General features: G+C 42.0%; 1 protein-coding gene across 2 annotated transcripts in view; it reads right to left on the bottom strand.

The window, feature by feature from the left end:
- The window catches only part of PLEKHF2 (pleckstrin homology and FYVE domain containing 2), a 232,646-nt gene that overhangs the window by 202,614 nt on the left and 7,154 nt on the right, over positions 1 to 22,878 (bottom strand). The window contains exon 2 of one of the 2 annotated variants that reach the window (XM_069621391.1): positions 7,355 to 7,502. The exons of the other annotated variant lie outside the window; for it this stretch is intronic. The gene's annotated coding sequence lies outside the window, so the exon portion shown is untranslated. The remainder of the gene's footprint in view (positions 1 to 7,354; positions 7,503 to 22,878) is intronic. 2 annotated transcript variants of the gene reach the window in all.

Below are 22,878 nucleotides of genomic sequence, written 5' to 3'. Positions count from 1 at the left end.
AGAAAAAAGAAATAAAAAGAAAAAAAGGTTTGGGGGAGTAAATTCTGCTACCGTACCTCCGGAATGCGAAAATAAGGAGGTGGAGGAGACAAGAGCATCCACCCCCGAAAGAAGGAAAAAGAGCATGCTCCATCAATGAATTTTGGCTCGGGAGAAAAACTCTTCTCTTCCCTGCTCTTTCACAGGAGGGAAGCCATTATAAGTGAGCAGGGTAGAGGGTATGTGGGGTTTAATGGCACCAGGATCAAATTAACTGAAAGTCCAAGTTAGGCACAAACTGTGCAGCAAGATACATGACAAGATATGACTGACAAAAATCCCAGCAGTTAATTTTGAAATTGCAAAACATGAAAACCCAGTGTCCTTTTTCATGGCCTCTCTGCTTTTTAACTGTTGGCATTCTGCAGATTGAAAACCACAATAGCGAGTAAGAAATGGAGTGCTATGTGTGTACAGAGTCTAGGTGGCGGGTGGCTTTCATGGCTGGCTAGTAGCTTGCAACTTGAATGTTTTCCCTATATATGTGTGTGTGCACGCATTCTACAGCAATTTTTTTTAAAGGTGGGGAAGGGTATTGCAATGGACCAGGTGCAATCTACGCTCGCTGGTGAATCACCTTCACAAGCATTGGGTCATGGTTTCACAAGATTTCCATGCAATCCTCCCAGCAGACGAGGTCAGGAAGAGCTTACATTGGTGGACACACAAAAAGAACCTGAGCAATGGGTTCCCGCAATATCACCTCTTCCGATCACACATACTGCCAAAGCCAATGGGGCAGGTGGGAACAAAAGGTGAGCCATCTGTATTTGATCTGGAAGGATCTGGCAGCTGCAAAGATTAGATTTGGACTGCGCACCATTGACCCGGAGGCTTAAGGGCGCCAACAAAACCAAAGACATAATGAAACAAACACAGAAAGGAACAGAGCAGAAAGAGACCAAAAGAGTCAATAATAGCAGAAAGAGGATCTATTTCAGGGTTCGAGTAAAAAAACATATCTAAACAGGAACGTCTTGAGTTTCTTTCTGAACGAAGCTGTTGAACTATCTTCTCTGAAGTCCAAAGAGATTGTATTGCAGGCAGTGGGGGCTGCTGCAGAGAATGCCCCTTTCTTACTTGTGACATTCTACAAGCTGGAATTCTTAGTTGAGTAGTATTGTTCGATCTGATGTTACGTGTATTAGATTTTAGTTCTTGCACTTCCTTAGATACAGTGGCGCCAGACTGACACTTATGAGTAATCCGAAAGAGGCAAAAAGTAATTTAGGTTTCCATAGGTAGCCAGTGCAAACTCGTTCTGGCCTCGGAGACGTGGTCTCTTCTGTTGAGGTCCATAAGGATTCTGATGGAAATTATTCTGCACAACCAAATGCCAGCCCACATCAGATTTGGGCAGGCCAACTAGTAGACTGCCACAACAGTCAAGTCTAGAAGCCATCATAGTTCTGGCTAGTATCTCTCGGTTGGCTCTTGAGATAATAGGCTGTGCATGTGCCATCAGTTTTATGTAGTATGAGGCTGAAGAGACCATACTAACCAACCTGTGCCTTTATGTTGGGATTAGGATCAAAGTAAACCCCTAGGGTCTTCACTTTGTTTTTTTTTTTTTTTATGAAGCAGCCATCAATTTGAAACTGGGCATATTTGGTTCCTATTTTACAGGTTTTAGCCCTGTACGAACTTGCATAAGCTCTGTTTTACTGGTATTCAGAGCGAGGCCATTATTACACATCCACCTCTGGATCAGTACATATATCCTATTGATGGTAATCTCATCCTCCAAAAAGAGGGATGACACAGTGTGTCATCAGCGTAATTTGTAAAGTCTATCTTTTTCTCTAAGAAATTAATAAAAAGGGACAGTGAAAATATTATAAAATACAGGAGACAAACAAGCCCCCTGTGGTACTCCTTGTATGAGCTCAACCGGTTTTGCATCCGCCACTGTACTCCTAACATGACATGGATGATTGCTAAGAAACGATTCGACCCAACAGGCCGCTGACCTTGAGAACCCTGCCACCTCCTTTAACCTGGAGATCAGTAGTACATGATCTACCAGTCGAAGGCGGCGATGAGGACAAGTAGCATAAGCATGGCCGTCTGCCCATTGTCCATAAACCTAAGTAGCGTACAGAGCTCTTCGATGGTTAAAAGGTAAAGTTCCTCAGTAGGCTACAATGGTCCAAATAGACAACGTTACCACAATGGCTTAGACCAACTGGAAAGAGGTTGATAACCAGACTGGTGGTTCACAAGATATGGTGCTGGACAGAGATTTATTGGGTATCCCGAGAGCAGTTAAAAACCTGAAAACTTTTGTATGCCCCTTTCTGCCGAGGAAACCACAATTCACTTTCCTTTTGGAGATATCAGTAGAACCAGTGTGGCAGATTTCCCTTTCCCTCAACCAGAGTCAAGTACAGATCGCCCACAGACGATGAGTGGGAGAGTGCACGTTTAAAGTGGAACCTCCAGAACAAAGGTCTCCCAGAGCTGTTAGCAAATTCCCTGACGACCTACAACTCTTACAGTAAATAACAGACATTGGAAAAACTGTTGCTACTTGGGGTAATAGTAATAAGATTCCTCCCACACCATGTGGGTTACCATAAGTCATACAATTCCTGCAAGGAAGAATCACTGGAGGTTTGGCAGAGTCTACAATAAGATCACAATGGGAAGCTATCAAGGCACTCTGGGAATCTTCTGAAGATCTGTCTCAAGGTGAAGGATTAACCAACCAGTTACTGACAGGTTTTTGCATTTTCAGGTCCATGGCACTGGGTGGGATCCCTCCTTGGCACCTGCATTTGTTGTTGAAGGTCCTCCATTCCCACCTCCTTTTTACATTGTACCACCAAATTTGAAGTTTCAAACTCATAATCTACCTGGTTTTGTGTAAAGTATGTTTCTTTCACACAAAACTATTATTGCATGTAGTAATTTCTGCATGCACCAACAATCTCCTTGCAGGGACAACGTTATGGATGTAGTGCCACAAATAAATACTGACTAAATGAGAGGCAGAGCAACACCAAATAATTAACAGGTAATTAACGCTAAGAGGAAAAAAAAGAAAAAGATGTAAAGAAAGCGGACAAGAGACTTGTAAGAATCAACAGGAATAGTCAGAAAAATTGTGAAAGCGAGCACCATAGCAAATCATTTTGGGGTGCATGCCATAGTCTGAAGAAAGCAGTACCACAATCCTTCAGTCCCCTCCCCACACCCCAACCGCCAGACTGGCTATATTCTGATTTGTGCATACCTCAACATTAAAATCACTATACAAAAAGAAGCATTTTTCAAATGTTTTAATTTATTTAATATCCTTGTGGCACTCATTTAAACTTCTTGTTCTGCTCACTTATTTTATACCATTGCATAAATGTACACAACAAAAACGAATTCATGAGACATTACTTTAATAGCTCTTTGATCACAATGAGCAATTCATGGTCAAACTAAATTCTTGACATCTTGGAGCTACTTCCAGCTCCTAGTCCATGAAATCCAATGTCAACCTCTGCAGGGGAGTCTGGGAAGTGAGTATGATGGAGGTGCTCCCATGAACCTGGATGGGGCTCTTTGAGACATGCACTTAGATGACTGGTGGCCCAGACTTCACCATGTTCTAGGCTCTTCAGACCTAGGAAACTCTCCCCGTGAGAGTTGGGATTTATCATGGGGTTGCACACCAAAACCCAAACACCCCCTACCAAATACTGTTCATAAATTTTGTGATCTACATTAAAGCACTGCTTATAGGAGTCTTACACAGTTTGAATAGCCTGTATAATGCAGTATCCGTCAACTAGGACAAAAATGGCCAACACCAAAAAGCTGGAACACAAGAAGGTGCCAAGTTCCCTACTCTTGGAGGCAAAAGGCCACACTTTGCAAACAAAATGGAGAGTGGTACAGTATGCCCAGACCACTGGCCTCAATACTTCTCTCCATGACAGCCCTGCCTTGAAGGCCGATTGAATACCCCCTTGATCAGCTGGTTCACACTCTCAACCAGACGGTTGGCACAGAGGCGATAAAAGGGCTGTTCTTAATATCTGCATTTCCAAGTAATGTCCTCATCCCCTCTAACTGCATCCCGTTCTTTGTGAAAAATCGCTCAAGGAATCCCCTTTCTGTACAAGACATTCTCCATGAAACTGATTATGGTGGTGCAGGCTTCCCCTATAGCCTTCCACCCAACCACTTAGAATGATAAATCTAGTAATCAAAAATCAACTTCCACCTGAAGCCAGGGCAGTGGTTTGAGGGGATTCTAGTGATTCTAGCCTTGTCTCGGACAGAGCAGGCTTGGCCTCCATGCTAGTGATAACATCCATGGATGGCCATCAGTGTTAACGGCTTATTGAGAAACCACCTTCAACACAGGGAGTTCCTTCCCTCCCCACTCACGTGGTTATGCAACAATCTGTTTAACAGATTCTTTTTAAGCCCTATCTGTGACACATATCATGCCCCTTGGATCCCTCTCTGCTGAGCTAACAATGAGCCAAGAACCAGGCCAGTGTACGGGAAACATATTGGTATTTATTTAAAAGTAATAAATATTAGCACAAATGTCAAAAAATAAAACACTTTATCCGTGGCACAACGCAATCAACTTCTCTTAGCATAAATAAATCACAAAAGGGAGTTAAAAAACACATTCACTATTCTTGCTTTCTGCAAATTTCACTTCACTAAATAATTACATTGATCAATAACAAAAGGCACTCATGTAATGTTGTGCGATTTTGATTTTCCTGCAGGCTTAAACGGGTAGCAGTATGATTTCAAGATTGGTAAAAATACATATGGCAATTATAATTTCGGCCACCCTTTTGGTTTAAAATAAACACAGGGTGATTTAACAATACCCCCTTGCTTTGGTCTCGGTTGGGAAGTCAGAAGAATTGGAATGCTTTGGGCAATTCTGCCGATCATAACCCCCCCTCACTGAAAGGCCTGTGTTGGGGGAAGCTGGATAAAAAGGTTGGACTGATTTATGAAGAAAGACACCCCTCTTGCTTAAAGAAGTCGGGGTCAGCTGGACAACAAGGATTACCCAATTAAATTATAGGCTATAGTTTTCATCACACACTGGGAAGTAAACTTTGTTAATTTGAAATTAACATTCAACCCGTAGTGTTCTGGCAAATGGGGAATTAAATTAATATTTTTGGTTACATGGGCTAAGGATCTACATAGTTTTGCCCTCCCACCCATTATAAAGGGAAAGGATTCTAGGCAAGCAGACTCGCCCACGTTTTGGTTTCCCAACACTCAGTTCTACTTACATAGCAAGCCTCCGTTTAAGGTTCAGGAAAGCCAGCTGCATCTCGGGACGCTCCGAGTCTGGTCACTTCACTCTCAAAGATGGCCTCCAGCTCTCCACCATAGGACCCAGTCAGCTGTGAGGCCTTCCTAGAGATAGACAGCTCCACCCAGATGCACTCTCAGCAATCTCCTCTGGTGTCTCCTTACGGCTGTCAGATGGTAAGTTTCAGCAGCCTTCCCTGATGCCTTACCTTCTCTCTGTCCTCCTGCCTTCCTTCCTTTTCTGTGTGGTCTCTCTGTCCTGGTGCAGTCCCCCTTATATAGCAGCAATGACACCACCAATTTTACAATCTTGGGGAACTACCCTGCAATAATCCCTGCCACTAGGATTGGACAGTTACCCTCTCCTCCCAACCCAGCCTCCAAGTCAGGATTGGTTTAGGGATCTGGAGCAACATATGGCAATTGCCATTTGTAATCACTCCTTTGTTCTCCTTTCATCTTTTTGGCAAAAACTAGTTATGCATCACAATTTCATAATTTTACTAGCAACTGCATACTAAACATTCTCGGTTTCTGCAAATCAAGGGGAATTAGATAAGCAGACCACCAAATCTGTTATGCAGCACGACCATGTGGCACCTTTCTGCAGTTTCCATGAAAAGCACAACAGTAATGAATATGTAAAGCACAACAGTAATAACCCTCACATTTGGAACATGTTCAGGTCAGCCAAAAACCTAACTTAACTGGCCCTTAGAGTTCCCAAGGTCACAGGAAGATTAATTTTATATACCCCAAATCACATTTAAAAATAGGTGCATAGATTAAATCCATCCGCCTTATGATGGCTGAGGAAAAGGCAAAAATGATAATAGTCATTTTAAATACATTGTGAATGTCCATGAGGGACAAATGGTCCTGCTCCTGCTTCTGGCCATTTATTTTCACTGGGTCAGTCTGTACCTTTATTGGTCTCTTTTGTGTAGGAAGCTTGCTCTTTGAAGCGGGTGCCCCCATTTTCACACATATTAGTCATGCTCCAGCCAAGGATGACTTTTCTTGAAGTGCCTGCTTTCAGAGCCAGCAGGTCTGGAGAACACTGAATTTTTACACCTTTAGCAGGACATTTTTATTGTGGTTGGTCATTAGATGCGACATCCAGGCTGAAGTGGGAGATGTTGCCCACAGCCAGCAAAAGGGTCTGCCTTGGGCTGACTTTTTTTCATAAAGTTAAAGTGGCTCTTCAAATGTCACTGGTGTTTTGTGGGTGAAACATAATATACATTGCTCTGTGTCAACCCACACATGTTTTGTTTTCCTAACATTCTTCTGTGAGCCGTGATATATTTTTCCACTTTTTCAAAAAATTTTATTTGCACACAAATGTGCAAGCAGTTTTTGTTTTCAATGTTTAAAAATCCGGTTTTCCATGTGACAAGGATCTTGGATTCCTCCTTTTGTAAATTAAAATGCTGCTTATCCATTGGCAATGACAGGCAGGCCCCTTTCCACACAGCTATTTAATTTGAATTATAAAACAAAAACTAATGCCAGACTGATTTTGTTTCAGTGTTTAAAATCTTGCTATTTATGTGAAAGCAACTTCTGTTTGGGGCCTTTAAATGCACCCCACAGTGCCCGCTTGATGAGGTTGCAACACAAATGCCCTTGATTTACTGAGTGTATGATGGTCTCGCTATCTGAGGGGTCATTCTCATCTTGCACTACAGAAATGGGAACGTGAGACAAGCAATAGTCGGCTGTGTTTTTGACCCCAGGTCAGCAGGCCACAGAAAAGTAATGTAGGCCACGTAGCCATGTGGAGTTAAGGGTAGGAGGGCATTCTGCCAATCCTTGCTGGAAAGATGGAAACCAGGGTTTTGTGATCTGACCCAACTGTAAACCTAGTGCACCACAGGCAGAATATAAAAGTAACGGATGATCCTAGCCACAGACAAACAAAGCATAAAATAAGTAGTATCGCATACCAATTTGTGTTGCAATTCTGTACGTTTGCTAATTAAAGTGGCACTTGTGTAGCAAAGCAAGCTATTTAAATTACCCTTTTCAATGAAAGCACAGCTCGCCCTGCAATCCTCTCTTGCCTTGAGGGCTCTTCCCACCGTTTCTCTGTTCACTGCAAGTTCAAAGGGGCTCATTGAGAGAGGGTGCAGCAGTAATCATCTTCTCCACTCTTAGGCGCCCAAGACCTGTGTGGAAGTGCACAGTAAGTTTTTATTTTTCTTCTTTCCCCCTCACCCCCCTTCTAATAACTGCATACCAGAAGTATTCTGGCCGATACTTGTATTAAGACAACTATATCCTGTCTGGCAAAGACCAGTATGTGCTAACTTTATTTATTTTTTTTTAAAAGACAGTCATGCAATTCCATTCCTTAAAATTTAAGTTGTTATAATGCATAATTAAAGTATTGCTACTGTAAAACACTGCATTTTCTGCATGGTTTATAGTAAAGTATAGGTAAGTGTACCTAAATCTCAAGAGTGTCAACTATATGCCATTTTATGGGGAAAATGCATCATATTGAGTTAACACTTTTGAAAATGTACATTGTCATACTGCTATAGTTCTGTAACCTGCTGGTTGCATATACCCCGTTGCTTTATACCAGCTACCCTGAAGTGAGATGGCTTCAAAACTACAATATTGCAGCAGGTTTGCCCACAGCAGCCACTTTGCTTAGTCTCTTACTTTCTTTCCTCTTACATAATGAATATACAAAGCCAACCAGATGTTTACGCAAGGTAGCGATCAATAGTTCCATCCAGTCTGTATATCTATCGATTGATTGATTGCATTACCATACCTCCTCCAGAGCTTGCTTTGCTCTATGCTAATGATTGAATTTTATATTAGCACCTCCGAGTTTTCAAAGCCTTTCTCTCATACTCATTTGTATACATTCATGCAGCTAACCCTCCACATTTTACAGACACTCATCCAGGGATCTTTTCGCCTACTCGAGTAGATTTTATGTAGGGAGTGTACCATTTGCAGGGATGTTTGAAACTTTTATTTAACATTTACTTTAATGTTAAATAAATGTTTCAACTTGCATGGCTGGCAACAATGTGCTAAACATAAAGTGGGTTTGTGGTTACATGCACCAGCACATTTAAATGTGTTGCCATCAGTTTCCATTGGTCGAGTGCATTTCTCTTAGGTCAAGTAGGTAAACTAAGATACTCGACCTGCACGTCTAGTGGAATTTAAAAAAATGTGCAAGGCCTTACTCATCACACTAATGTCTTACTTTCCACGGTACACAGAACTGCTGTATTGTTGCTCATGTCTTGGGTACAAATACCTTCTGGTGATATTAAAAATATTAGTACATAATTGCTAATCAAATGGGTTTGTTTGCTAATCAAGAACATTTTAATAAGCAAACTCTGCTAACCAAGTTTTGAAAACTAAATGTACGCCTTCGACAATACCGCTCTTTCAATGACTGAATAATTTGCCACTGAAGAAAGCGACTGTGTTCTTTCTCCCCCAGTGAGTCAATCCGGGAAAGTGTGGTGCCTAGGCTCAATCCACTAGCGTCAACTGCAAGCAGGGTCTGGTGGCCCGGGATAAAGATGCCCAAGATCTGGGAAATGGCAAAGCCATCCGTAATACCATGCATGAATGCGTGCTTGCACTGATCCCACCATATAAAATGATCACTATTCGTGAGGCAACAGGTTGTTTTCACAGCAAAATCTTTAACAGACATGGGTCAATAGCCAGCTAGGCTGAGGAAAGGGCACAACTGGCTTTTGTAGAGTGGAGCAGGAGCCAACTTAAAGGCATCAACTAGACTAGTGTGGGGGCATAGCCCCTCTACTGACGTGTGGCCCAAACATTCAAACTTCCTTCACCTCCAGTTTGAATTTGCTTCTTTGAATTGTCAGGTCTTCAGCTTTCAGAATTTGAGCACATCTTTCAATGTGAGGTCATGCTCGCAAACAGTACTTTCATAATATCAGTACATCAGGTTGAAACACTGTTCGGGAGGCCCTTGACATATTCCATCCATAATACTCTGAAAGGCTGCCACCTCTGATGCGAGGCCAAAGAGCAAAACATGTACACCCCTCACCCGATTATGGAGAATAGGTTTTAAGATTCTCCTGAAAGTCTCATGTGATGGCACACCAAGCATAGGTTCAAAACACTTTGCAGTACCTAGGGTTGCAAGGTCTCCGATATTCTCGTTAGTGGGTCCACCCAATTATAAAGGTTAAGAAAATGTAGACATGCAATCTGCCATTACACTAGGCAACAGACTCAAGGGGGTTGGCCACTCAAGTTCTCAATGTCATTAATGACGCCTTGCTCTAGCATAATGTCAATTTGTGATACAGGCCATTCAGTATGCTGTTTAAATGGGGTCAGACTTTATGTACCACCAGTTTAGCACCGTCATTGTGAATATCTGCTCTCCAACCTGGACTCTAGCATTCCCTCTGTCCTCATCCCACTCGATCACGGTCAACATACCATCCTACTCAACCGTCTCTGTGATAAACTGGGTATCACTGATCAGGCTCTGGCCTGGCTGACCTCTTTCCTCTATGGTCGGCCCTCCCTCCAACTTGGGTCCTTCCTATCATCCATCGCCCTCTCTACCTGTGGTGTTACTGAGGGGTCTAACCTCTCGCCTGGGCTTTTCAACCAATACCTGGCAAATCTCACCCTTTGCACTGCCATTTTATGCTCAAATGTCCACTGCTACGCTGATGACACTCAACTCATTTTCAGGCTGCCCTTGGCCACCTCCTCTCCCTCTCCGATTGGCAACTGCCATTCAGGACTGGTGTGCTGCCAATGATCTTTGAATGCCAGCAAGACGGAGATCTTCCTCATCGGCACACCTTCACCATCCTTTCCCCTCACTCTCTGGCCAGCCTCCCTTGGCCCTCCCCCTACTCCCACCTTTGAGGCCAAGAACCTCAGGCATCTTTGACTCCACACTTTCCCACCCGCCCACATCTCGGATATCTCTAAAAAGTCAAACTTCCTACTGCACCTCCTCAGAGGTACTCTGCCTTTCCTCTCCTTCCCCCAGAAGCTCACCGTCTCCCAAGCTATGGTTCTCTCTAGGTTGGACTATTGTAAAAGCCTCTTACTAAATCTACCTGCATCTACTCTCCGCCCTCTGCAACTAAACCAGAACAGGACTGTGAAACTTGTCCTTGGCCTCAAGCCCTGGGATCGTATCTCTCCAGCTCTGAAATCTCTCCATTGGCTCCCAGTGGATGCAAGGATTAAATGCAAAACCTTCTGCGTCTTCCACAAGGCTTTCTGGGGCCTTGGTCCAAAATACCTTCAACTATACCTCTGCAATTACCTCCCCTCTCGAGCCATTCGCTCCCCCCCCCCCCCCCAACTCCCTCATGGTCAGTTGTTTTTCAAAGAAACAAGCTGGGGTAGATCTCATTCTTCGGCTGGGGCCTCCCTCTGGAACAGCCTCCCTGCCACTCTAAAACTTGAGCAGAACCATCTCCGGAAGAACCTGAAGACCTTCCCCCTTTACTTCTGCCTTCGCTCTCCCTCTCCCCTGCTGATCTGTTCCTCTCTTGGCACTGTGCACCTGGCCAACCTCTGTCCTCCTGGCCCAGGTACCTGCCCACCCTGCCACCCTCCTGCACTGCCTTGGGACACCCCTTGCACTGGGGTCTTTATCTGTACCCATACATTGCCCCCTCCCCTATTTCTTCCTGCACTTATCAGACCTACTTTGTCTGCTGCCTTAAACCCGGCACTTGCCACTTGCTGGCTGCACTACCACCGTTTGTTGCCTTTATTATTATTCATCTGCTTCTCCTTTGCTCCACACTTTCCACTTCTCCCCCCTTCCATGGACTCTGCCCCTCCCCCTCTCCCTCTCCCATGCACTTGCGCGTTTTCAATGTCACTGGGCCTAATAAGATCATGGTTTTGTTCTCCCTGTTCCCCTCCCTTGCCATGCTCTGAAACACTTGTGCACGAGCGTAATAGAAATAAAATATCAATTCAATTGTGCCGGATTGCTCGAAGTCCTTCAACTTCTCCAACTTTTCCATAAAAACTTGTGGGTTTTCTTATGTCCAGGGATCTACTAATTCTTGGATACACTTACTGGATTGGCAGAGCAGCCCCCAATATGAATATGGAGCAGCCTTTGCTCCTCTCATCGTAAAAGGGAGGATTTTTTTTTTTTTTAAGCAACACAATTCCACGCTGCAGTCGGTCTCGTCACAAGATGCTAGCATCAAACCTTCCCAGAAGGTCAATTCTTCTACTCCAAGTAGGTCATCAATGTCAGGAGGTAGGTGTTCTTCTGAAGTGCACTTCAAGGGTGTGATGAAAGTGGATTTGAAGCCAGTGGTCCAAAGTGACACACTATCAACCTACAGAACCATCGCTCTTCCTCCGCCCTTAAAGATGTCTGGAGGCCCCCTTCTTTCAGAGGGGAAGGGTACTTTTAAACACTTATACCAACTAACTTTAGGTTCTTTCAATTTTTGCTGATCTATTATCCATATTAATGATCCTAAATGGCCAGCCTTAATGTACATGGCGACCATGGGCGTAATTTTAGGGGAGGGGGGTTTGTCCCCCCCCCAACTTTCATGGCACACCATTTTGTTCCCATTCATTTGGATGTGGCAACTTTTCTTCAGATGTCATGTCCCCCCCAACATTTTCAGCAAAGTTACTCCACTGATGGCGACATACTCCTCATTAGGTCCTATCATTATATTTACCCTGTGGGTCTCACTATCCATTTGCGACTTTACAATACAGCTTAACTGCACCATTGCCATAAGAATGGTCTTTTTGCAATGAGTCGCCTTGTTTTTTTACTCTTATTTCACTTTCTTGTTTTAATAACAGCCATAGACCTAACGTAATGGCTGAACTCCTTATGAGTTTCCAGCTGTGCTGACATACAACCACACTGTGGGTTCAACTATCGACACACGAGGAGGTAACAATGATTTTTAATTGTACCGACACAAAGGTATCAGATTGCATATTTTTTCCCATATCCAGCACCTGAGAGAGACATGGCACCATTATTCTCCCAAGCATGCATTTGCTTGAGAGCAAAAAGTTTCGCTGCGCGTTATACGCCACGATAGATGTTGAAGTCAAGAACGTAATTCAAAGTTCTATATATATTTAAAAATTCTCTGTCCAAGAGCTGTACAATATGTCCACATATCCTGACTATAATAACAAAGAAGGAGTAGTAACACACGCATAATAGCTACTGTCTTAAGCATACGAAGTAAAGAAGTTAGCATTTCACACTGCTTACACTCCTCTCAAGCATGGTTGCCCACATTCCCCTCTAGATGCAGTGGCATAATGTTGCCATAGAAACTATATGTTTACTATGTTTACTTGAGTATGCTATGCGCGTGCGCACAATACTGCACAGTCTGCTAAGCCGCCAATGTGGATTCTTTGATGCTACAGCCTGAGTAGAATAGTTCAGCAATATATGGGTGTATGTGATAAGAGATAGATATCCCCAACTGTTACCCCTCCTTGTGACCGACCCCGGTTCGCTCTGTCATTACAGATCAATTACAGTTATTATCACGGCACGACACGCACTAGCTACGTGTGAATGAGGTAAGAATATCAGTGAACAGTAGATTATACAGATTAGTCTATCTTTTGGCGTGAACTACCGAGTAGTTTACACAGATAACGCATTTTGGTCATGCAGTGTTGGTTCTACTGCAAGTGCCACTGCACCACAACTACTTATACCCAACTATGCCCAGTTGCTGTGCGCTAACTGTATGATTTACCTTTTGTTAACAGATTCAACTCCAGTGGTACATTTGTCAAAAATGTATTCCTTCAAATATTTATATCCAAATGTAGCTTACTTGTATTCACATTCCTCATTTTCCATATGTTCAAGCTCATTCAATTCTCCAATACGTCTTCTTTATTACAATCACATTCCTTGTTTCTCATGTGATATCAAGTTCCAACACCACACATACTTTAGTTCCCTCTTCTCTCAACCCGTGTTTCCCCATGGTTCCTCAGGAGAGATCGAACACAAAACAAAAAGTGTAAATGAAAAACCCAAATTTGTTTAGCTTTCTCAAAGTTACTTACTCTTGCGAGACATAAAGGTACTTACCCTATCTTTCACTTTGTTTCCTCTTTCTTTGTAGTAATTCAGATTTTGCTTTCCTCAGACACAGACAACCTATCAATGACAATATGCCCCCACCCCCACAAACATCGACCTCATTGAGAAGTCTTTTTGAACAGCTAGAGGCAGCCTCCAAAAAGGAATTGTCAAAGTGGTGGGAAATTAAAACCATGAAAATATATTTGGAAGTTGGGAGAATACCACATGGCCTGAGTGCATGTATTTTCCCATCATTCGAAGCAGAAGATATAGCAGCGCTAAACGACCAGGAAGAACTTCTGACTAAGACCTCCAAGAGGATGATGATTAGGATCATAAACCAGGCAGCAGTTACTCATGAGAAAATAACAAAAGAAAACAAACGAAAGAAAGAATCAATAAACTCAACCTACCCGAACTAACTTTTAAAAATCCTTGATGAATACTTATCAAACTTTACAAAAAGAACTGAAAATGAGAAAACAAAGAACATTTATTTGTGACGAAAAGGATTACAAAATAGGAAGAGTCTACACGTTCCATAAGAAATGATTTCAAAGCAAGAGCATATAAAATGACAGATCAAAGAACACCAACTCAGACATCAGACTCTGAGCCTAATAGCGAAAGTGAGAAGGGACCTGTAGAAAGTACATCTACAGAAACGTCTAGTATACCTACAGAGACACCAAGTACATCAACAGCAAATACAGGATGGGCATATTGTCATTGATAGAAGAACTACGGAGATACAAGAAAAGTACACGACAGAACCCTCAGCAGCCAAGAATAACCAGCACAGGAGCACCAATAAATGAAAATACTGCCAACAAAACCAAAAAGGGGCAAGAGGGGAGGATCAAAACGTAGGAGCAAAATAAAGAAGGATTCTAACCCAATCCCAGAGGCAAGTGAACAGGTAAATCTTGTCTTGAACCTCTTGGACTACACAATTGACCAAGCAGTAACCACAGCATTGAATAAAGGACTGTCTTTTAGCCCTACGAACAAAACTGATTTCCACACACAAGTGGACATTTTCACATTCTGTAGAAAACTGAAATTGAAAAAATATTTTGAAGAAACATTCTTCCGGCATAAGGAACAACAAGAGGTGCAAGTTATTTCAGGTCCATCCATAGAACTAGTGGACAAAACAGTAAATCTGTTGAATATTAATGAAGATGAGAATTTCCCAATGTAAAAATGTATAGAAGAGCAGGAAATAGATACGTATCAGACAGAGGAAACCACTCTAAAATCACAATCAAAATTAATTTCGATATTGTCAGACAACAATGTTGTGGATATTTTCCACAAAAAAAAAAAAAGCAGTCAGTAAAGACCTAAGACACAACTATCTATCGAGCAAGAGATGTAGAGTGCATCACGATCTAATCATCACGGAAAAACAAGCAATTGAAGAACTGGGTAAAAACACAGAAATAGTCACCAAGATGGCTGACAAAGGGGGAAATGTCGTTCTAATGAATAGGAGAGACTATGTGAGAGGCAATGAAACATTTTAGCAATGAAGATTGGTACAAAGCATTACGTAATAACCCAATACCAGAATTGCAAATAGCATGGAAAGAGACGAGTAAAGATTGGTTTAATAAAGGCCCATTACATGAACATAACACATCCAGTGATGGCTATCATTTATTTTTTACCCAAAGTTCACAAAAACTATGACAAATTTCCAGCATGCCGACCAATTATTAATGGCATAGGATCCATAACAGAGAGGATCTCTCAGTACATTGACATACATTTGCAATGAGTCTAGCGTCCTTCCTCAGGGACAAAAAGAATGTAATACAACTATAACTGATCCCCTGGGAAAACAATTATATGTTTGTCACCTTGGATGTAGTCTCTTTTATATACAAGCATAGAACATAAAAAAGGCTTGGACAGTACAGACATTTTTCTAAAAACTAAATCAATTTCATATACCAATCAAAATGAAATGATACTCAAATGTTGAAGTTTGTGCTAGAGAAAAACATCTTCACCTTCGATGCAGTGATTTACAGGCAACAAAAAGGGACGGCAATGGGAGCGAAATTAGTGCCATCTTACGCTAACCTATTTATGGGGCATTATGAACTGAAGCATGTGTGGCAACACAGTTCGTGAAAACAACTATATTGTTTATTGGGGGCAATACACAATGTTCTCATGATTTGGAATGGAGAAGAATCAGAGCTCCAAGATTACGTCAACTACTTAAACAGAAATGACTAACAACATCAAATTTACAATGAACAGCAGTAAAGAGAAAATAGAATTCTTGGATCTTGAACTGTACATAGGTGGAGACAAAATCCTACCTAACCTATTCATCAAACCAATAGCAGTGGATAGCATCTTACACGCAGAGAGTAATCATCCCCAATGCATTATAAGAATATACCATACAGGGAGATACTTAGAGTCAAAAGAAATTGCAGCACAGGAGAAACATTTGAAAACAAAATTCATGCAAAGAGGCCATCAGCCAAAACATCTAAACAAATCACTGAGCAAAGCAGAGAAAATCCCAAGAGACTGTTAAGAAAATGTACAAACAAAAAAAACTGAAACCCAAGTGAGTTTTGTCACCACCTATAGTAGTGATGCTCGTATCACAAGAGGTATTCTTAAAAAACACTGGAATATATTGAAAACAGATGACAGAAAATATATAGATTAAAGTCCATCAATTATCTTCCAGAGAACTCCCACAATCAAGCAACAGATTAGGCAAGTGACCTTAAAAAGAAACAACCGAAAGATCACAGTAGCCATCTAAACATACCACCACCCAAAGGAATGTAGAGATGTGGAAGTTGCAAAATTTGTCCACAGATTCAGAATGGAGTCAAAAACCAGATCCTACCCAACAGAAAAAGTAAAAGCATTAAAGAATGTATCAATTGTAATAGTACATTTGTAATATATGGGATTACATCTGTGTGTCAGAAAATGTATATTGGGAGTACTATCAGGGCCTTGAAAACAAGACTTCGAGCATATGAGAGCAAATAGGAATAGAGACCCAAGATACCAGTTGTCTATTCATTTTAGTACTGAACATCAAGACTAAGGAAAGAATCAGAGTTTTGGGGCTTAAAAAGGTCAAAACCCCGTAGAGAGGAGGAAATAGAGAACTCTTACTAAGAAGAAAAGAATCTGTTTCATGGACACCGTTACTACAGGTTTAAACTCAGAGCAGGAGATGGCCTATTGGCTATAGCTAAAGAAACTAATTGACTATATGAAGACTTATGAATAGCCATGCATACTAAGAGCACCCATTTTTAGAGTGCATCATAAGTTTGCCATTTGTCTGTTTTGTTAGCCAGTTTCATAATTAGAGATCGGCAAGAGAATGTTTGAGTAACCGAAACATTTTGAGATGGGTATCATTACAGATTTGATTATTACTTTCAGAACGATTGAGAAAAGTTGAGGTGGCTAGAATTATTGTTTCCCCAAATTTGGCCTCAAGAAAGCACTCGCATTAGAGCGACTAATTAGTGTAAACAAAATACACAATAAAAAAAAATCTAAGAGGTATCATTTAACACTAGAGGAAAACAAAGGAAATTATAATAAAATATAGAAAAAGTAAAGTGGCATGCAAATTTGGCCGCAAAATGTAGACATAACACCAGGAACATAAAAAGATGAACAAAGCGGCATTCAAAATGGCTCCAATACGTTAATGCACAATGAGGTCACTAACGCAAACGTATATCAAGCAGCTCAAAAAGAGCCTAAACATGGCGCGGAATGGATATTTGAAGGACAATCGAATCCTAAGAACAGTTAGAACAGATAAAGGGTGGGGGGAAGGGACTACCTTCCTGGCAGTTAATATTTGACCATACTCACTAGGAGATGGTATGATGCATAGGTTATACTAGATAAGTAAGGGTAAACTCAGGTACTAAATAGGTATTCCAGATAGACTTTTCTGCAGTAAGGCTTCAGCATTTTTTTTTTTAAAAGTAATACCATGGTCAACTAAAAGACGACTAAATGCAATGTAAATGTAATTTACACAGGAGTGGTATGATTCGAGAAAAAAAAAAAAAAAAAAAAAAAAAGGGTTACCGTATTTTACACCTGATAAACAAAAGAGGAATAGCTCTAGCATAAAATAAGCTCAGTTTAGTCAAGCAAAGAAAGGCTTAAGCAACAAATGAAAAGTTTGTTTGTTTATTGTTTTTATATGGCGCACGAAACCCGAAGGTAACTGGGCGCAAGCAGTACAAAGAAACTTTAGGCTTGATGATACATAGATTTACAGTCATAGAATTGCCAGTCACAGGTTACCGGCGAGCAGTTAAGGATATATACAGTACATTACAATATATATAGTTATATTATGGAGAGCAATATAAGGTGAAGTTTCAGTTGCCAACTTATGTGGTGGCAGATACTAGCTTAGTCAGTTGTTTGACACTAAGTTGTTGGGTGTGCGACATTGGTTCTAATCCATTTCTGATATTTCGTCTGAAACTGGGGTAGCTTTGATCAGCCCGGAGTGAGTTACATGTTTGGGCTGACATAACTGGGAAGCTTCTGCCGCCAGATTTGGCTAGGTTGAAATGCGGTACACTAAAGGTAGCATGAGTTGGAGGACCTAATCAGGCAATTAGTAGTTTTCTTGGCTATCCAGTCGGAGACGTACCGTTGTGCGGCATTGTTGAGGCATTTATGGGTCAGGGAATTCATTTTTAGCATTATTCTGTCTTTAATTAACAGCCAATGGTTTTGTCTTCTGATCGCAGATATGTGATGTCTGTTTGGGATATTTAGTGCCATTCTCAGTGCGTTATTTTGTAGTGTTTGGATTTTGTTTAAGATGCATTTGTTAGTCCCCATGTAGAGAGCATTACAATAGTCCAATCTTGAGAGAATAAGGGCATTTGCGAGGGTAATGCAGCTAGTTGGGGATAGGTAAGGTCTGCAGGCCCTGATTAGTTTGCATGTGTATGCTGATGTGGATGCTAAGGGGTTGATTTGTTTGCTCATGGTTAGGGTGGAGTCAAGGTAGAATCCAAGCGTTTTTACTTCCTTTACAACCTTGATGGAATTGCCATCAATGTTGAAGGAGGAATATTCGTTGAGTTTTTTAAGGTTGGCCGGGGTACCTAGTATTAGGAGTTTGGTCTTGTCGTCATTCAGGCAGAGGCCGTGTGTGGCCATCCATGCCTGAATGAGGAGGTAGATGTTGTTCACAAGAGCCATGTCAGTGATGTAATTGCCAGACCTTCCAGGATTTTGCGGCATGAAATGGCAAATTTTGCGGCATGAAATGGCAAATTTTGCGGCACAAACCTTTATTTATTGCGGCATTTTTGCGGGACATTTTGTATTAACTGGAGGGTGTAAGATTGCCACATTGCAGGAAATAGGTAGAGTGCAAGGCTAGAAGAGAGCCAGGGTATCATTATTATGTGTCTTTTGTATTAATTTAATAGGAAGAGTCCCAGATGTCTCTGGCTTGGCAGAACAGTGTTTGATTTGGCTACATTTCTGGTTTAATGTTCATGCCTATTTAATAGTATTAACTAAATTGATCATTATCAATTGTAATGCTGAAAATATTCCCCTTCTATGTTCTCCAATCCACCAAACACCCACAAACATTTCACCAACTCTCCATCATAACTTACATTCCTTAACCTCTCACTCTGTCACGTGCTATGTCACACTGTCAAGTCACAATCTGCACTGCCCAGCCCCTGCCACACTCCAAATCATACTCCCAACTCACACCTTACACTCTACAATTCCTCCCTCAATATACAGTCCTTCATTCTTTTGTGCTGCTTCTGCATCTTTTCTCCCATTCTATCACATTCTTCCCTCATCCTTTTTCCCAATCTGCAGCTCACTGCCTCTTTCTGGCCAACCGCTTCCTCTACTTTCTGTACCTCTGCTCGCTCTCAGATTTCTGGCCCACCGCATCACTGCTTCCTCTGCTCTCTTGTGCAGCACTTCCTCCTCTGACCCACTGCTCTTCCTCTGCTTTCTTGCCCATCACTTCACATCTCACCCATCACTCTCCCTCTCTCTCATAGTGTAACCATTTTTATTATTTTTTTTTAAATGTAGATTTTGTCCCAGTTCCTCAAATGAGGGGGCATTTAAAAAAAGAACGGAGGATATGCTATTTTTAGACAACCCATTTTTGGAAATGAGCAGGTCACCTTATTCTCAAAGGTGACCGGCGCATTTCCACAGGCTTGAGCTGTAGCGCAAATTGTGCGCTGGCAGCTGCCTTGAATGGTGTTCTGGGTTGTTTGACCGAAGTGTAATTATTTGCGGCGGAATTGACCGTAGTCAATTTTGCTGCAAATTGATTTGCACTTCAGCCAAACAACCCAAAATGTACTTTTCACCACCACCCGACCCCCTCCCCTACTTAACCGCTTGGTCGCTGCAGCTTCCCCTGCAACCCTGCGGTGCCAGATCCGTCCCTCTAACGCGGGTCGGATCCGTCCCTCTAACGCGGGTCGGATCCGACTCTGCAGGGTCCTTTTTTCGTTATTTTCCTTTTTTTTCTGTCCCCGCCTCCAATTTTGAGGAAAAAGGGGAAAACACTTCTGCAACCACCCTAGACCAAAAATACTAAACAAGGGGAGCGGGTGACACCCCCGCAACACATGTTCAGTATTTATAAAAATCGATCGAATAGTACTGCACGTAATTGGTCAAATTGTAACATTCGATAGATTTTTGTCATCAAAATGGGGAGTACTTTGAATAGAATCGCTCTCCCGACAGTGTTCTGCAAGCTCACAGCGCCTTTCACAGGGACAGGCACTCTAGGTGCCTGCCGCTGTAAAATGTGACCCAAAAAAATGCATTTTTATCCTGTTTGAGGAACAGAAATGCAGGCGACTCAGCAGCGGTTCATACCTTAAAAGAAATGCATGACAGGGTCAGGAAAGACCCTGTCATGCAGTGGCAGCCCCACATCCCGTGCGCGTAGGGTTGCCTACAATTTCTGCACATTTAAAAGTGCATCTTGCTTGGAAATGAGGGTTGTGCTTTTAAATTGACAGAAACGCCACTTTATTTGATCAAGGAGGTGAAAAAGGCCATCTGAATGGGCGCGCATATAAAATGTGCCCATTCATGTGTCCCTTGTGTATTGGGCTGCAATTTTTGGGGCGCAAGTGATTTCATTTCTTGTGTAAATAAAAACAAAAAAAAAAAAGTTGAGCACCTGGCACCCTGAGGATTCTTTTTTTCAAAACAGTAATGTTTGCAGATTACTTAAAAAAAAAAAAAAATATATATATTTTTTTTTTAAAAGATGCTGTTTTTGAACAAAACGGCCATTTTCGCGGCATTTTGCGCAAAACGGCCGTTTTCGCGGCATTTTGCGGGATCGCAAAATCGCAATAAGCTGGAGGGTCTGAATTGCCCAAAAGGGGTATGAGGATCTGGGTGTCATCTGCATAGTTAGTGTAGGTGACACCCAGATTGTCCAATTTGTCAAACAGTGGCTTTGTGAAGATATTGTACATGGTGGGTGAGAAGCATGAACCTTGTGGAACACCACAGGTTATTGAGATAGGATCTGCTGAGCCTACGGGGGAGAATACTCGCATAGTTCTATTGTTGAGGAATGATTGAACCCATGCTACTGCTTCCTTAGAAAAGTGAGTCGCTGAGGCAAGGTGTTTGCAGAGGATTTCGTGGTCCACCAAGTCAAAAGCAGCTGACAGGTCAAGGAAGGGAAGCATGGCAGTTTTCCCTTTGTCTGTGAGTGCCTCAATTTGTGTTTTTAAAAATCAATCAATGCAGTTTCAGTGCCATGTTGCAGCCTGAAACCTGATTTGCGGGTGCCGAGGAGGTGATTAGTTTCCAGGTATTGTTGTATCTGAATGTACGCTACTCTGTCAAGTATCTTTAAAAGAAAGGGAATCGTTGTGATGGGCCTGTAGTTAGTTGGAATGGCTGGATCTGAGGTTTGTTTTTTCAGCAGAGGTAGGACCCAGGATACTTTCAAGTTACTTGGGACAATATTAGTTGAAAAGGATGCATTGATGAGTTTGGTGATAAATGGTGACAAGTCTCGCTGCATCTTTGATTAATTGTGCTGGGCAGTTGTCGCCCTGGCATCTAGTTGGCTTCAGGGAGGAGATAATTTGCTCTACTTCAAGGATGGAAACTTTGGAGAATTTAAATTTATCTGGTTTATTGGTTGGTGTGTTGGTAGTTTGAGAGTGAGCATCATGTTTGGTGAGGGAGGATTTCTTGTTCGCAAACTTTCCTTGAATGAGTGCAATTTTGTTGGCTAAAGCATTCTGAATGTTGGTGCACCAGGCTTTGTCTTTAGTTCTATTATCAGCGGGAGGGATAGGTGCCTCCATTTCTCGTAGTATGGTAAAGAGCTCTTTTGTGTTAGAACTGGCTTTAGCAATCCTGTCGTTCTAAAGGTCTTTCCTTGATGTTAATTATTTCTTTTTTGTAATGGTTGGCAAATTTAGTCAGGTTTGTTTTATTTTCTGCTGATGGTGTGCGTCGCCATAAGGCTTCCAATTTTCTTTTTTTTGCCCAAGTTCTTTTAAATGCGGGGTGAACCACACATTTAGGTGTACTTGTGGTTTGCTTTTACGCAGTTTAAGCAGTGCGATAGAGTCCAATGCTGTCGGCATAGTTGTATTGCAAGGCTTAACTAGTATGTTAGGGTCTGTGGATACAGATAGACGGCTTAATGAAGGCAGGATAAGTGGTAAAAGTCTGTCCGTTGTGATATCCTTTTTGTTCCTGGTAGGTTGAGGAGGAGCTATAGTCATGTTGGTTTGTGTCTGTCTATTACCATGGTGAAAGTAATCGGGTGGTGGTCAGTCCACGGCAGTGGAGAGATGGAATTGATAGGTTACAATTTAGGTCGGCCACCCAGTCAAGGGTTCTGCCTTTTGAGTGTGTTGGTAGGTTTACTTTTTGGGCAAGTCCTTTTTCTAAGAGCATATTAGTGATAGCTTTGGCGTCATTGTCTGTTTGGTCATTAAAGCCAAGGCTGAAGTCCCCTAGCATAAGTACCTGAGAGGTTGTCTTTGTATTATTGGAGAGGATACTTGAGATGTCATCCTCGAAGGATCCAATAGGTCCCGAGGCCTATACACTAGGTAGATTGTTAGTGTCTTAGAGCTAGATATTAATATTTTTGCTGTAAGCATTTTGCAGGATGTATTTGGAGGTGATGGTATAAGTCTGATTGCTAGTTGCGTTTTAGCTATGATGGCGATACCTCCTCCTCTAGCGTTAGTTCTCTCTGCTCTGAGGATTTGGTAATTTTCAGGGACCGCTAAGGCAAGGGCAGGACCTGCTGCGTCATGTAGCCAAATCTCAGTGACTGCTAGGAGGTCGAGATTATTTAAAGTGATCAGGTCGGCTATGTCTGTAGCGTGTGCTACCCG

This window comes from Ambystoma mexicanum, chromosome 5q (genome assembly GCF_040938575.1).
Source record: "Ambystoma mexicanum isolate Mex_15411 chromosome 5q, UKY_AmexF1_1, whole genome shotgun sequence".
NCBI lineage: Eukaryota > Metazoa > Chordata > Amphibia > Caudata > Ambystomatidae > Ambystoma > Ambystoma mexicanum.
This window is presented reverse-complemented; position numbering and strand designations above follow the sequence as displayed.